Source organism: Octopus bimaculoides, chromosome 6 (assembly GCF_001194135.2).
Source record: "Octopus bimaculoides isolate UCB-OBI-ISO-001 chromosome 6, ASM119413v2, whole genome shotgun sequence".
Classification (NCBI taxonomy): domain Eukaryota; kingdom Metazoa; phylum Mollusca; class Cephalopoda; order Octopoda; family Octopodidae; genus Octopus; species Octopus bimaculoides.
The window spans coordinates 30,684,097-30,701,973 of record NC_068986.1 but is presented as its reverse complement, the minus strand read 5'-3'; the positions used below and the strand labels follow the sequence as shown (position 1 = coordinate 30,701,973).

At 35.0% G+C, this 17,877-nt stretch overlaps 1 protein-coding gene across 2 annotated transcripts in view; it reads right to left on the bottom strand.

Annotated features, from left to right (window-relative positions):
• Positions 1-17,877, bottom strand: part of LOC106869353 (E3 ubiquitin-protein ligase SMURF2) — a 107,070-nt gene that overhangs the window by 35,247 nt on the left and 53,946 nt on the right. The gene's annotated exons all lie outside the window — the stretch shown is intronic.

The window sequence follows — 17,877 nt, the reverse complement described above, 5'->3', positions numbered from 1 at the left end:
AAAAAAAAAAAAAAAAAAAAAAAAATTACAACTCATTTGGAAACTACTTGAGAGAGATAGGAGTTGACACAGAATAACAGATGTTGGAGTGATTAATCACAGCATTGGATGTTCTTATCAGATAACTAAAACAGTAGAGCCACCAGAGAGTACACATGGGATACATAGATTTTGATAGGTTTGGGCTGGTTGGTTGGTTGGTAGGTAGTAATTTAATCTAACTGAAAGCAAAATTGTGATTTTAAAGAGTGTGTATGCATGTATGTATATAGTGGAGTCCATTCACGTGGTTTCAGGTTCAGTCTCACTGCAGTGCCACCTCTTGAATAAGAGTTCTCTATAGCAGTGCTCTGCAACCTTTTTTTCACTTGTAGTTCACTTATATTCTTTTCAATATTTAGTGGTGCACCTGAACTAAGAATATAACTAAAAGTATAGGGAAAAAATTATATTCAGGTTACACTGCGGCACACCTAGCACGGTATTTTGGCACACCAGTGTGCCATAGCATACCGGTTGCAGAGCACCATTCTAGTATAGTCCTAGGCCAACTAAAACTTTGCAAGTATATTTGCTAGGTCGATGCTGAAAGAAGCCAGTTTTGTGTGTGTTTGAGATTTTTGTAACTGAGTGTGACCATCATACAAGCGGTATCATTCACTTCCAATCTGCCATGAAAGCACACCAGGCTATGCAGAAATATTCTTTTCTACTCTAGGCACAAGGCCCAAAATTTTTGGAGAGGGGGCCAGTTGACGGGCTTCTTTTAGTTTCCGTCTACCAAATCCACTCACAAGGCTTTGGTTGGCCCGAGGCTATAGTAGAAGGCACTTGCCCAAGGTGCCACGCAGTGGGACTGAACCCGGAACCACGTGGTTGGAAAGCAAGCTACTTACCACACAGCCACTCATATGTAAATAAAAGTGAGTGAATGCTAATGCATATATGGTAAGACAAAAGAAAGACCGATTTTGTAGTTTATTTTAGGTTGTAAATTATGAGGTGACTGGAACTAATATAAAAATTTGAATTACTGAATCATTAAATTTTATTAACAATCATTTTTCATTTGAATGGAGGCAATATTAATTTTTGTAAAATATCTAGTCAATGGAACCATTGTGACTATCTCATGTGAAAAAGGTAGATTTATTTTGTAGCATTATGACATAACTATGATGTAATCACAAGCATTTATTGAGGTTTACTTGGTAGGAATTAATTTTCATCAACCAATCAGTAATTTGGGCTCAGTACATTTTTTTTTTCCTATATGTTCCTAATCAGCTGTAATTGATTTCTACTCAAGTTGTTGCCTGAAAGACATTCCGTTCTACACATGTTGCTAGCTGGAGAACAGAAATTCTACTCTTTTTCAGCTAGTCTTGATAGACATGTTTAGCTGATCTGTAGCACCATACATCAGTGAAGTTTTTTTTTTTTTGCTCTCTAAAATCCTACAGTAATAGGAATACATGTGCATGCATGCACACACACACACAGAGCAGACATATGTACATATGAGTCGGCATCAAGAAGGACAGGCCTTAAAAACATTGCCTAAAATCTCTCAGTCAAGCCATACTAGCTTAGAAAAGAAGACATAAAAATGTAATCTGCGTGTGTGTGTGTGTGTGTGTGCGTGTATATATATATATAAATTAATAAACAGATGAATATATATATGTGAATGCACAGGTATCAATTTGCAGGTTTCAGATATTATGCCTACATTTCTTAATGTTGAATCATCAACGAAATCATCATCTTATACACAAACATACCATGTGTATCCTGGTTTTTAGAATAGATACACCATATTCTTGCATATCACAGGAAGCACCTAAAAAGGTTAACACCAGGAAGGTGCATCTGGTGGCAAAACACTGCCTCAAAGTGATCTGTCCAATTCCTGCCAGCATGGGAAAGTCGATGCAAAAATTATGACAAACATCATACACACATGCAAAGACAGTGTACCAGGCATGAAAGTCTCAAAGAACTTGATGTATTTGTAGAGTAACTATTATTGTAGGTACTGGAACATTCAATGCCCCGCAATTATTAGTTGTTTCATTTCTAAATTCTCTATAATGTGTGTGTGAGACAGAGGAGTGGACTGGTGAGAGGGCCGAATAAGTCTTGTGGCCTCCCAAGTTTCAACATTATTCATTCTCACCATTTAGCCATGTCTTCCTATCCATCATTCTCCCATACTGGTACCATGAAAAATATCTGCAGTACTCTATCAAGTGGTTGGTATTAGAAAGAGCATTCAGCTATAGAAACCAAGTGGATGTAAACTGACAATGAACATACAAGTTTTAATTAACAGACTGTAGATCTTACAATGTACATTCTTTAACACTGAAATTGAAGATTTTATATTGGAAAAATTTTGTGCTATTCAAACTGGTATAAGTCAAACATGTGGAGGTGCAATAGCCCAGTGGTTACGGCAGTGGACTTGCGGTCATAGGATCACGGTTTCAATTCCTAGACCAGGCATTGTGTTTATTGAGTGAAAACACCTAAAGCTCCACGAGGCTCCGGCAGGGGGTGGTGGAAAACCCTGCTGTACTCTTTCACCACAACTTTCTCTCACTCTTACTTCCTGTTTCTGTTGTGCCTGTAATTCAAAGGGTCAGGCTTGTCACACTGTGTCACGCTGAATATCCTCGAGAACTACATTAAGGGTACACATGTCTGTGGAGTGCTCAGCCACTTGCACGTTAATTTCACGAGCAGGCTGTTCCGTTGATCGGATCAACTGGAACCCTCAACGTCGTAAGCGAAGGAGTGCCAACAACAAGTCAAACATCCAGTGGTAATTAGAAAATACATTTACATTATGTATTTCCTACAAAACTAACCCAAATATATTACTGGTAGTTCCTGTCCTTAAATATATTGTTTAGCCTATTCCCATCGTTAATACTTGTAATTAAGGAAGGATTAACGAATTCTACTGAAAAGTGGGTGTGTACAGGAAGTGAATATTACACAGGATGAGAGCAATAAAAAAAAAGTTTTTAAAGGAAATTTTTTGGGGACAAGAGAAAAAAAATGATAACAAAATCAAATGTTGTAAACAAGTATTAAACAATGTGAATATTAAGTTACATACCATCAAGTGTATGAATTAATTATGTGTAAAAGAAAATATTTTTAATCTCTTTAAAATGATTTTAGAACAAGAATAAAATTAATATTCCTATATAGAAGTAATTAATACTGAAATATAATTATGAAAGAGCAATCAGAATATACGATTAACTTTGAAGAGTATTTATGAATACTCAACAGTATCAAAGAAATCTCCCTTCGTTTTCATATCGTCTGATCAAATTTCCCAAACTAATCCAATGTCAAATAATGGTGGCGTGCACACACACATACATATACTTTATTTGTGGGTTAACAAGGCTACCAATGGTTTCATGTAGAAAAATCTCAACAATTATCAAGGCTGCCAGATGAGAACAGTGGTACTTGTTTACCTCAAAGAATACCTACCAATGCAGTGTTGAGCACTCATTCTCACTGTTTGATATTAGTGTATATTCAACTGTATTTTTTATGAGTGTTTTTTTTTTTTGCATGCTTTCATGGGTTACATATTTTACTGTTGGATGCTCTTTCTGTTGTTAACCCTTACCCATTTTCCCAGTAAGGGATCTCTTATTCTGCATGACTTGAAAGATGAGAAGCAAGCAGATGATCTTTTGAAAAAAGAACTGACGACAACTGCATACAGAAACTTTTGGAGAAGCAAGTAAAATGTAAGTCCACACACACAATTGCGAGATAGTGGTTTCCGTTCCCAGACCAGTGGTGTATTGTATTCTTATGTTGCAAACGGGTAACCAACCCTATGACAGACTGGCATTCTGTTCAGTGGGAATGGACTATCCACTTAGCTAGCAATGTGGCATCATTTGAAAGCTGAAACAACACATAGTGCACTTTGATTAGGAGTGTGTAACATCTGATAGTCTGGTCTACACTATTATAGCACCCCACTACACACACATACCTGATGGTCTTATTTCAGTTTCTATCAACCCACCTACTCACAAGGTTATATAACAAGACATATTTGTATGCATGTATCATCATCATCATTTTAATGTCCACTTTCCTAATGCTTGCATGGGTTAGACAGAATTTATTGAGGTACATTTTCTGTAGCTGGATGCCACCCTAAACCTGTTTCCAAGCAAAGTAATATTTACCCCATAGTCAAACAGATTCTCACAGAAAACTAGAAATGAACAACACTATGATAGTGAGGACTGTTTGCAATCATTACAGGATGTCAAATCAAGGGCATACACACATATATGGTGGGCTTCTTTCAGTCTATCAACAAAATCCCACTCATAAGGCTTTGGTTGACCCAGTACTATTGTAGAAGACACTTGCCCAAGGTACTGTGCAGTAGGACTGAACCTGAAATCACAATCCAGCCAGTCACTTTTCTTTCTTAAAAAAAAAAAAAAAAAAAAAAAAAAAAAAAAGACAGTAGATGTGTGAGTTGAAGGAGATTTGGTTACTATTTCTAACGATCAAACCACCCAAAATGTCCCCTTGAAGATGATGGTAGATGCAGAAGGTGTAAGAATGCAACCAGACTGGCAACAGATTGGATTAAATGTCCCCAGTCTAGATTTCAGGGATTTTGCTTTTTGTAGGTTCACAGGAACCTTTAGGCTAAGATTCAGTCCCCCGAGGATTTCCTAAAGCTGAGAGATATAGTAGGGTTTAAGATAGATTTGTATACAAAATATATGCAGAGGACCATTTTTTTTTCAACTTTATTTTGTGAGGTTAATAATTCAAGAGGCTGAGTATTTGAATATAATTACATGCATTATGTAGTTGTTTAACCCTAGGTTAACCTTAATCAAGCATAGCTATGATCAAAGGCATAATATTCCATCTTCTAGGGTTATATCATAGTCAATGTGTCTCCCTACCCACTCCTAGATATATATTTTTTAAAGATAACAGACTATGATTAGAATTGGCTACTATTTTTAGGAGATCAAAGCTACCTCTTTGTTTCAAGCTAAGGCACTTCTCTCTGCTTGGCAGTAAATCCCATTCCTACTTCATGGCTGAGTGGTTAGCAGTAGAAAAATCCCACAGACTGACATCTCATAAAGCTGGGGGGAAGAGGATGGAGGTCTTCTAACATCAATGACATCATTGAAAACTTTTCTTTCTATAGTGATTCAAAAGAAGACATACAGTTTCCTGTTGCCCCCACTATATTTAATAATGTATTTGAGTTTACACTAGGCACCAATTAAAAATTCATCTACACTGTTTATACTGATAAGTTATTCCTCATCCTGGTACCTATATACAGCCAAGAAGCCTGGGTCACCAAGACATAGCACAGTGTCAGCGGCAAAATATTAATAGCTGAATCTTTGGCTAACAAACAAGCATCTTATAGATTCAGTCAGTTGATAGTCGATGAAGACAATAATAGCAAAATGAAAATATAAACAATTATACTCACCGACAAAGTGAGTGTGCTTATACGCACGCGCGCGCGTGTGTGTGTGTGTGTGTGTGTGTGTGTGTGCTTGTGCGTGCGTGCGTGTGTTATCAAGCTTTAGCTTAATTGAAAAAAATAATCGAGACAGTGTTTACCCCTCTAGGAGACTTTCCAGTCTGAAACAGCAGGATAACTAAACAACTTTGTCTATGACTTAAATTTAGCAGACCTAGTTTGAGATGTAGCTAGCTAGCACACGTGGCAACATGTGGCAGAAAGCTAGCCTAGACACTTAGTAAGGAATCTTGTTTGATATGTAGCCACTCCAAGTTCAAACCTTGCCAGATCCAAATGGACCTTTCTTCTGTCACATGTTGATAAAGTAAATACTAAAAATCTTTTTTGTTTTTATTTGTTGAATCTAGAAGAAGGGGCAGAGCCCATAACTTTTGCAGGCCCTCTGTGACTAGTGGAATTGGTGCCATTGTTCTGATCATCACATGTATAACAGACAAGAGTGATGTGGAGATTCCAGAGACTGGTGTGAATTTATTTCAATGTATCTGTGTTCCAATAAAATTTGCAACGAGCCAGGTCAAAAGGCATCATTATTCAGTTGTACTATTATAATAGTGGGTTTGGTCTTTATTAATAGAGTCAGATTAGATGCTTTTTTAAATTCAGTCTGGCACCCCTTGACTAGATTCCAATATCAACAAAATTTATAGAGCAATTACAAGTAATAGACATCTGTTGTTAGAGCCTATATATGAGAGAACAGAAGATAAAATTGTTCAGCCTTCTTAAAACTGTATTGCGATGTCTTCTCTCCTATACACATAATATATACCATATATATGTATATGTTAGTGTGTGTGTGAAGTAGAGGCAAAAATCAATTGAAGACATACTTTGGTTATTATTGTGAAATCAAAGATTTTCATTTACACTGTACTTCCAGATTTCTTGAGAATAAACAGATGGTATTTATCAACTGAAGTGACACCTAACATTTATAAGTTCAATTTCTCACACAAAGAAAACAATTGTTTCTGTTATTTTTAACAAGTTTCACACCAAACTTCCTTCTATACATCTAGTTAATCAATATATATATATTTTTTTTTTGCCAGAGTAAAATGTCATCTAAACCATGAGAGGTTGGATAGTAGATAGGTGCTTTAACTCTAGTTTTATGGTATTAAATAGATAAGATATAAAACTTATGCTGGACAGAATCCCAGCCTATTAGAGGTAATATTTCTAGACAGAATGGTAGCTTCCCCCTTGAAATAAAATTGAACAGAATGAAATACACTGCCAAAAATATTGTATTTTATACACTTGGTGTTTTTAATTTTGGTGTTTTTATCTCAAAGCCTTGTGAGTGGATTTGGTAAACAGAAATTGAAAGCAGCCAGTCATATATGTGTGTGTGTGTATGTTTGTCCCCCATTGCTTGACAATTGGTGTTGGTGTGTTTATGTCCCCATAACTAAGCAGATTGACAAAAGAGTGATAGAATCAGTACCAGGTTTTACAAAAAAAAAATAAAATAAAAAATAAAGTATTGGAGTTGATTTGTTAGACTAAAATTCTTCAAGGCAGTTCCCTAGCATGGCCTCAGTCTAATGACTGAAACAAGTAAAGGATAAAATAAGACAAGTAACTAAGACTGCACTCTCCAATATAATGGCAAACCTCAATTTATGTTGTTTTAAGTTATGTCATTTTTAACATCATGTAATTTAAAAAAAAAAGAAATTAATGAAAAATACTCCTCAACTTCAGTCAATTTATCCGATTTTATGTAGGTCTTAGCAAACATATTTAAAAACAACGGAAAAATATATACCTAAAAACTAACACTGGAATGGAAAATAAAATAAAATGTGAAAATATGTACAAAACATTTCTTAAAACAGATATAAGCTAATAAATTTTTTAAAATGATTTTCATGTTAATATTGCTTTTCGAATTAAGTCACATTTCTTGGAACCAATTAACAGGTATGCCTGTATATTTCTGTAAGACACTGAATGATTTCAAGGATAACCAAATGCTATTTTTAGCAGGATGAATGACTGCATAAAGTAGTGGTTCTTAAATAGTGTGCTGTGGATTGTAAAAAATATCACTTAAGATTTTAGAAAATCCATAGTTATGGCTTGGAGAGTCTTGATAAACATGTTATTCATAATTTTGTACAAAAATAGGATTAATAGAACAAGAAAAGCAACAGTTTTTCTGTATATTTTTCTTCTAAATTTTAAGAGATTAGAACTTTCCACGCAAAATGTGCCAATTATATATTTTTTTGTTTAATCTCCAGCATGATTGAGAACCACTAGCATAAAGGCTCCCTCATTGGTTCATGGCATTAAGCATCTTTTCAGTAAATGGAAGGAGTGCTAAAGTGGATTGATTCTACTTAAGTTGTTATTGTAACCACAGTCAACTTTGTCTAGCAGCTAAACCAAACATTTTCAGAATAAATGAATAATGCATATATAAAATGTTTGGTGTGTCAGTCTGTCTGAATAAAACTTCTGTTATTTCACCAATGCTTTGGCTGCTTTCATCTCATCTCTAAGGTTGGGACATGCTTAGAACTTAAACATGTGATTTCATTTTTTAAAGAGAAAAGGCAATTTATTGTGTGAGATTTTGCTGCAGTGCTAAGCAGATCAAATGACTTACATCAATGTTCTATATCTGGCTAAACTCCAATACTTTAATTGCTACTTATTATATTGGCCCCCTAGAGTGATGAGAGACACCATCAGGGCATGAAAAATTCAAAATATGAAGATATGAAACTTGGATATAAGTGAGTATGCTTCAGGTTTTTTTAAAACTCATTTTGCCAATAACAAGAAAGACAATCTACTAAGAACAATGATAAAAAATTAATTTTACAGGTCTCTATATTGAACTATATTACATTAAATAATTCTGCATATAGGCAGAATCATTGAATGATGCCAGCTGGTTTTGATAATAAATACAAGCTATTTTATAATTAACATCTTTCTGAATAAACACCAAATTCATTAAGAAAAATATTCTTTTTAGGCATGTGTATGGATGAAACATAGTAAAAATTTTAGAAATTACTGGTGTGTTATCAGAGTTCTGTTTCAGTGCTATACTGCACAACAGAGTACATCTATAGATTTTATAATCTTACTGGGAAACAGGTGAGGGTTGGCAACAAGAACCATCCAGTCATAGAAATCTGCCTCAACAAATGTTGCCTGACCCACACAAGCATAGGGAAGTAGGCGTTAAAACAATGATGGTGATGATGATGATGACAACTCTGAATTCATTTCAACTATTATGTCTTTTCAGAAATTTGGAAATAAAAGAAACAAGAATTGTAAAATGTATATTTAGTTATTAATTCATTCCATTGCCTCTTTTACCAATCTTTACAAAAAAGCTTCCTTTCTAACCTGATGAGGTTCCTTTATTCTTTATCAAGTTATTTATAATGGTAATTCCAAAATAGAAGACAGAGCTAAAAATTAGTTACTTCATGTGCAGGTTGGCTTGGAAATCAAAATAGATCTTTAATAAAATAAATTCAATTTAAAAAAAAAAGTGATTTAAATAACCAAAGACAATACAAGCAATTCAATGATGAATTCCCACCTCTCTCCCAGAACTGATCATATGATGAAATCAGTTCTCTTTTATTCTTCATGGTATTTTAATCAATTTGTATAATGGCACAATTCGGCTAGGATTTTCGGCAGAAAGTCAAGATTAAATACAGACCAAACTACTATATTTATAATCATACAGGATTTTGGCAGCATTAGAGAATAGCAATGAGGAAGGGGGTAGGGTGTTTAAAAAATTCTCTCTTAAAAGACTGTAAATTTTATTGACTTTCTAATATAACTGATTATGAAAGAGTAAAAATTTGCCAACTGCAGAGTACCAATTATCTTGCGCTTGAGGAGACCTACTGAGTCAAGCAAAATCAAATCACAATCAAAAATGGAAATTGTAGTTGTGGCTGATGCCAGTGCCACCTGATTGGCTCTCGAGCTGGTTGCATGCAATAAGCACCATTAATGCGTGGGGCGCTGCCAGTGCTGCCTGACTGGCTCCTTGTGCTGGTGGCACGCAATAAACACCGTTCAAATGTGACCGATGCCAGTGCTGCCTGACTGGCTCCCATGCCAGTGGCATGTAAAAAGCACTCACTACACTCTCGGAGTGGTTGGCGTTAGGGAGGGCATCCAACTGTAGAAACTATTTAAGGGTACATGTGTTTGTGGAGTGCTCAGTCACTTGCACATTAATTTCCTGAGCAGGTTGTTCCTTTGATCCGATTAACAGAAACATTTGTTGTAACCAACAAAGTGTCAGTTTAGTTTAAACACACACATACTTCAAAAACACACGCTTTCATTTACCATCCATTATCCATGCTTGTATGGGTCAGACACAATTTGGTGAGACATTTTTCTACATCTGGATGTCCTCCCTATTGCTAACCCTTACCTGTTTCCAAGTAAGGTAATTCACTATATGTAAAATCCACTTACTACCATGAAACTATCTTGAAGAGGATGTATTAATGCTGTGTGCATGCAAAATGCTTTTTCTTTCTAGAGTTTTGAATGTAAATATTACGGGTGTGCATTATACTTAAAAATTAAGCCTTTCCCCTTTCCCCTGTCAAGTGTGTCACCATAGACAGGATGGCATGGCTGCAGCTAAGTTATGTCTATTGTTCAAACTAACTGATATAACAAACAGTTAAACGCACAATAACAATGTTGCATATTCCTATCATCGTAATAATAAATGTTCAGCATCTGCACCCCTTGGAATTACTGCTGCTAAGCTTAAGTATGGAAGGCTAGAATGCAATACTTTCATATTGAAAATACTACATTAAGTCAAGTAGTATTTTCAGTACTACTTGACTTAATGTGAAGATTAAATTAATAACTAATCAATAAGGATAATACATAAATACTGTCATTATCAAGATGTGAATGTAAACTGAAAAAAATATAAGTACCTCTGTTCCCGAAATACTGTAATTATTATAACGAACTATTATATATTTTCATTGAAAGAACAAAAGTTGTTAGTAAAGAAAGTATTTACATTCTGCAATTTTCATATTATACCCTGCCTTCTAAACTGGTTGACTTTTTTGTATACAGGTACAATTTAACAGCCTACACTGGTAAAGCCAAAAGGTCACTTTTGAATTTGCTATTAAAGTACATTCAAAATATGTATCATCAAAACAGATAACAATTATCTGACTAAACATTTATTTTCTTTTGATCATATTACTGAAGAAAAAAAAAAGTATGTATTATACTGAAGAGGTTATTTCATGTTCAAGATCTCATAGCTCATTATTAGTGGGGCACATTCATTATACACCAATAAATACAGTATATATTATAATAGTTAAATTGACTATTCCGTTACAGGAACAAATTTTAACTATTATAATATATATATATATATATATATATATATATATTACATTTATTGAGAAATCTTTATTTGTGATAATACTTTCATAATACTTCTTTTACTATGTAAGAAATCAATATTGACATAGCACAATAGTTTAGAAATGATGGTACTGGTATTCTGATCACATGTATCAAATGGTATTTGTTGAGGCAGATTTCCCATGGCCTATTTCCACATAGCCAGACAAGGGTACAGATAAACACACACAATGGGTTTCTTTCAGTTTCTGTCTACCAAACACACTCACAGGGCCCTGGTGTATTGTAGAAAACATGCCCAAGGTGCATCGCAGTGGGAGTGAACTCAAGAGCACATGGTTGGAAAGCTAGATTTTTCACCAAACAGCCATGACCGTGCCTATAATATGGATAGTATTACATATATACTATAGAAGTTATGTTGTGCCTCTAAGTAATGCGCATCATTTTAAATTGCCAATAGATTCCACACCTAATGTACTTTGTATATGACAGCATCACACATCAAGACAAGGTAATGATAATTAGGACATACAATGTAGACATGAGCCCATATTACCATGGATTTTACTACATGTTTTATTCCCCCATTTATCACCCTCAGCTGTATGACACTATTAAACATCTCTGGATGCTCCAGTTTTCGTTTTGTTTAACTTTTCTTTCAGTTAAACTGTTCAGGATTAATTACAGAAAAGTTATTACAAAAAGATAAGACTGAAAGAAGAGTTATTACAAAAGATTATAGGACTAAATTATCAGCAAAAGCCAGCAGTTTATCATTCCAGCTTCTGCTGACCCAAACCACAAGGTGATAAAGTAAGTCCCACTTCAAGTACAGAATAGATCTCCTAGACAGTCGTGTATTCCATGTTGTACTCGAAGATCTTTCAAGAAGCCTTGGGTGCAAAATGACTGCAGGTGTAGGAGTGGCTGTGTGGTAAGTCACTTGCTTACCAACCACATGGTTCCAGGTTCAGTCCCACTGCATGGCACCTTGGGCAAGTGTCTTCTACTATAGCCTCGGGCCGACCAAAGCCTTGTGAGTGGATTTGGTAGACGGAAACTGAAAAAAGCCCGTCGTATATATGTATGTTTGTGTGTGTGTGTGTTTGTCCCCCCCCCCCACATCACTTGACAACCGATGCCAGTGTGTTTATGTCCCCGTAACTTAGCGGTTCGGCAAAAGAGACCGATAGAATAAGTGCTAGGCTTACATAGAATAAGTCCTGGGGTCGATTTGCTCGATTAAAGGCAGTGCTCCAGCATGGCCACAGTCAAATGACTGAAACAAGTAAAAGAGAGAGTAAAGAATTGAATTAATAGCATTTAATTTTAAAAGGTACTTTAGCAATGTACTTAACTATGCTTACTCCAGTTTGCCTGATTAAAAATCTGCTTCCACTATTACCTTGCAGTAAGTGGTTAGTAATAAGGGAGGGTTTTCAGCTGTAAAAACAATTACTCTAAAGAAACAGATCATTCCACCTACGAGGTGGTATCAAAGAGTTCCCAGACTAGTTATGTCTAATAAAAAAATCACCTATTTACCTAAATTTTAATACTGTCTCCTTTGAAATAGTCACCCTGTGCAGCAATACAGCAGTCCCAGTGTTCCTGTCACTTTTGGAATCCAGCCTGGAAGTTGTTTTCCATAAAGTGATTTGAGGACTCTCAGTGATTTGCTCTTGAGCTGCATTTTCATCTTGGGGAAGTGATGGAAGTTTTCAGGTGCTAAATCTGGTGAATAGAGTGGGTGTGGAAGTGATACTATGTTGTTTTGGGTGAGAAACTCATGAGTGAAGAGAGCTCAGTGACAAGGTAGATTGTCATCATGAAAAAACCAATTTTTTGCACTCCATAGATCTGGTCGCTTTTGCAGAATGTCCTTCTTCAGATGCTTCAAAACATCATTGATTGTCCTCTGACAAAATTCATACACAAGCTGATGAATTTTTTCCACATCTCTGGGGGTGATGCTTGTGGTAGGTCTTCCGCTTTTGAAGCACCAGTACCACCCAAAATATTGCGTACAACCCATTGCCCCATAGCCATAAGCTTGCTGAAGCATGCTCAATGTCTCTGTAGCAGACTTCCCAAGTTGGCTCTTTGTTCCAACTTCCTGTTCATGACAAAAATCGCAGACTACAGCATACACATGATCACGCAACACACAAATTTCACAACTTGTCAAGTAAACACAGCAATGTCACTTGGTTTACTGCCTCATGAAGGTCACTGCTAGCTCTCACTGCACATGCAATTGTGTGCTGCCATCTGCTGGCATGCTACAGAACTAGTCCAGGAACTTAAGGTTCAATCACACTGTGTGGTGCCTTGTGCAAGTGTCTTCTACTGTAGTTCCAGGTGTCTCATTCATGAGGGGGGGGCGTTTAGTTTTAATCCCACTCATATTCCATGGAAAATAGGTTAAGCCCTGGCATTATGAATGCTAGGGGCTCACAACAGAGTTAAGCCTAAGTCTAATGTGTTGATGCTAAAAATCCTTATTATAATTAATCAATCACACATCCAGTGTTACCTTACTCACATGAATACTCTTATGGGAATTGAAGCTAATGCTGGTTATGAACTATCTGCATTTATGTTTGGAATAATAAAACAGAGCAGAATTATATCTATTACCATGTTATTTTATGTGATCTATGCTTTGTTGATATAGTTGTAAGAGCAAAATACATTTGGAATAATTGTTTGCCATACTTTCTAAAATAAAATATTAATCATTGACTAATATTGTTGTCTCCACCGCTTCTCAACATATGATTACTCATTAACTTTTTAAAATTCTCTGCATTAAATATATTAACACTAAGTTAACAACTGTTGTTTTTCTTGCAGATAATTATCTCTGAGCTATTTACTCATTAAACAATTCTGTTTTCTGACACTAACAAGTGACCAATCTTCTATATTTACATAATGATTATCTCAGCACAACTTTGGCAAATACAGTGAAGTCTATGGTCGGCAGATGAGTTTATAATAAGACTAAAACATGTCTGAAATTCTCATATTTTCATGAAAGGACAATATTTAATCATTTCATTTTAACATTCACTCTTTGAAGCTTGCATAGTTCAGACAAAGTTTGAGGCAAATTTTTCTTCACAGTTTCTATATTCAATTTCACTTGCAGGACTTGGATTGACACAAAGCTAGAGTAAAAAAAAACATTTGCTTAAGATATCACTCAGTGGCCTTGCAATTGCTAGATTAATTTCTTAATTATTGATCTGTAATTATGTCTGAATACTTGGCTGTCTATGTATAGTCATGTCCTCTATATCCCTCTCTCAGCTGAGAGATCCTAGTCTTACAGGCTTGTGGGTGCTAGTACCATGTAAAAGCACCCAGTAAACTCTGTAAAGTGGTTGGCATTTAGAAGGGCACCCAGCCATAGAAACCATGCCAAAACAAATGGAACCCAGGGAGTTCTCCAGTTGACTGACTCCTGTTAAACCAGCTAACCCATGCCAGCATGGAGAACGAATGTATAATGTTGATGACTTGCTCAAGGTACCACACATGTGGTTAGGATGCAAATTTCTTATCAAGCATCCACAACAAATATACAATATTTGTAAGTAAGGTTATATATAATGTATGTGTTAGTATAACAAAGACTATAGACAGACTGAAGCAGCAGAGCATTGGACTAAATGCTTTGTCATGTTCAGTTAGGTCTCTTCTATGTTCTACGTTCAAATCCTACCAGGTTTCATTTTATGTTTCATTCCTCTGGCACCCAATAAGGAAAGAATAATATCAGTAACATACTGGAATTGATGCATTCAACCACCCCCTCTCTGTTACTGCAAATTTGTGCTGGCCTCGAGCCAATAGAAGAATTCATTAATATAACTACAGAATAAGACTGAAATTTGTGTAGAACCCAAAATTGATGGGAAACTGAAATAGTCGGTGCTTCTGAATAGATATTCATTTTTGAAGGAATATTAGGTCACTGAAGTTGCCAAAAGCAATAATTACAGACAATTACCCCATGTTAATTTTGCTTAGTCTTTATTATTATTATCATTATTTTGGCAAAGCATCTTCCCTACAGTTCTGCCAATTTTATGTTTTTGCAAGCCAAGTTACTCTCAGTTAATTTTCATTGTAGGTCACTGGACAGTTCTAAGCTGAACAGCAGTCAATTCAATGTTCTCTTCAATTTGTCAATCTTACTTTCATAACATTATGTGAAAATACTTGTGATAACACACACAAAATCATTCAAACAGTTTCTAGATTTCTAGAGCATCAATCTAGTCATAAATTCAGCTGTTTTGTTTTGACCATGCAACTAGTCTAGAGAATTATCATTATAATTATCACAAAAACTAAGTGATAGATGACAGGCTATGATAAAATGTTTCATGTGATATTTTATATTTTACAGATATATTTTGATTTTAAAAAGATGAAAAAAAGTGAAAACTGATAATTAGAGAAACTTTTAAAAAGTATAAACCCAGTCTTTCCTCTGGCAGCAATTATTAAAATATTTAATTTCTTTTAAATAAAATTTTAAAAATATACAAATAATAATTTCTATTAATTAACTGCACCAGATTTAACCAATCAGAATCAATGTATTGGTAACATGTTTCATTAACAAATTGAAAGTCATTTTTTTTGAATACCTGTCTGAGTTGCATTTTTATCTCTTATATTGGAGACGTTTGATCAATGTAGTTAATGTTCAGTTTGAAATCCCAGGGGAGGAACAATTGGAAAAGTGTTTGTTGTCATGGAGGTGTTGTGAGTGACAAAGCAGACATGACAAGACTATGGCACTGTTGATTGATAAAGAGGTAGACATTTTGTCATACTTAATAAAATTAAGATAGTCTCAAACTTTTTAAACCTGTCCAACAACACAAGACAGAATTATATGGATGCAAACTATATTTTGTTCTCTCATTAATAAATAGGTGGTGGGCAAAAATCTTAATAATGAAACACCTAGAACTATATTTACTCTTCACCATGGAAGCCAGACTGTGTATAAGAAAAAGAACTTTCTTTGACAAGTACATGAGACTGAGATCCAGCCATTATGTGATAAGACACAAATATAGATATCATCTTAAAACACCTATTTTGGCTTACTACCTTCTGTTCTAAGTCACATGGTCTTTAAAAGCTTATACATTTACCAAAGACCAGCTGCCCACTATTACAGAAAATACCCTCTCCCCACAGATATGGCTATGTTAAGTTCATTTAATCTCACATTACAGTACCCTGGGCAAGTGTCTCTTACAATTGTCTTGGGTTGACCAAAGCCTTGTGATTGAAATTTAGTATGTGGAGACTGACAAAAACCTGTTGTGTTTATGTGTCTGCATACATTTGTGCTTAACAAAACTGTTCACTTTGAGTTGTTGTTGCCATGTATGCCAACAAATCACCTGCTCAACTTGCAAAGATGTGAGCTGAATACCCAAACCATTTAGGCCATGTGCCTTCACTCTGGATAAATATACACACAAGTCGCCAATTGACAGGACCAGAGCACTGGATAGATTGCTTTGTGGTAATCAACCCAGCTCTCTGCAGTTGGCTATTCATCATTTCTGGGTTGATAAATTATATACCATTCCTGTTTTAGGGTAGATTCTCTTCTTTCTCTCACTTTCTGGAAGAAATTGGCTGTCATCCAACCCAGAGAGGGACAGGCTCCTCCAAGCTTAAAAATGTCAGGCACACATCATATATCATGATGGCACTCCTATGATTCTATCAGGAGGCGAGGGCCCAAGCCAAAGCAGATACATGCACACACAAAACTATTTTTATAAAAATTTTTTTAAAAAATGCGAAGTTCTCTTCCATATAGTAGTGTATCTTTGGCACTAAACAATCCCATCTATCTGATTATGATTCTTATCAAAAAAATAATTTGAATGATTTTATTAGAGTTATCTTCTGTATTTTTTTGTTTTTAGAGGTTAAACACTTCCCTGAGAGGGTTTTGTTTATTAATTGCAAGGACAATCATAGATGAGTGAAAATTTTCAGCTCATATTACAAATGTGAGCAAGACCCTATATGTGATCCTTGTAGGTATTTTCTTCTGCCATATTATTACTGGAAGAAGGTATGTTTAACACTATGATAATGGAAACCTAAACATTTTATAAAATACATGCCATCTGCTAAATTCAAAAGCAAAAGGTTTACAAACAGTGCAGAAAATGAGAAATACATAGAAATACTGAGCAAAAGTGTATTGCACATATAATACTAAACTTATATTAGTTTTCTTGCTAGTATAGTTAAGATGGCTACATAAATTCAGATGTCAGTGTGAATGTTCAGAGTAAATGTCTTCTTACAGCCAACTCTAAAAACTAGTAATGATGAATATATTTTTTTTTCTTAATGCCAAGTTGAGCTGAAGGAACAAAGGAGTTTAAGAGTATAATGAATGAAGCTGCATCGGATTAATTTTGATAAGATTAACCTTTACTCTTGTTTAAATAATATTACAAATGATCATTCTAGAGTGACTAAGCTTGTTTATTGCATCTGATGAATGAAAATGAAAACATATAAGAAAATTTTAAAAAATTAAAAAATATAAATTAAACATCTACACACTCCAAACTTTAAGAGTTAAATTTCTCAATGAAAACTGTTATGGGGAAAAAAAAGAACCTGTTGACCTTAAAATCTTGTTGACAATGGCTCTAGTATGTGTGCCTATCTAACTTTAGGGGTTGGCTCCAACCAATGGCATAGTTGCATCAGTTAGTACACTAAAACTCTTTGTTCAGTGTGAGATTGAATATATTATTTTCATGGTGGTGGCGACAGAAAAAAAAAAAAAAAAAAAA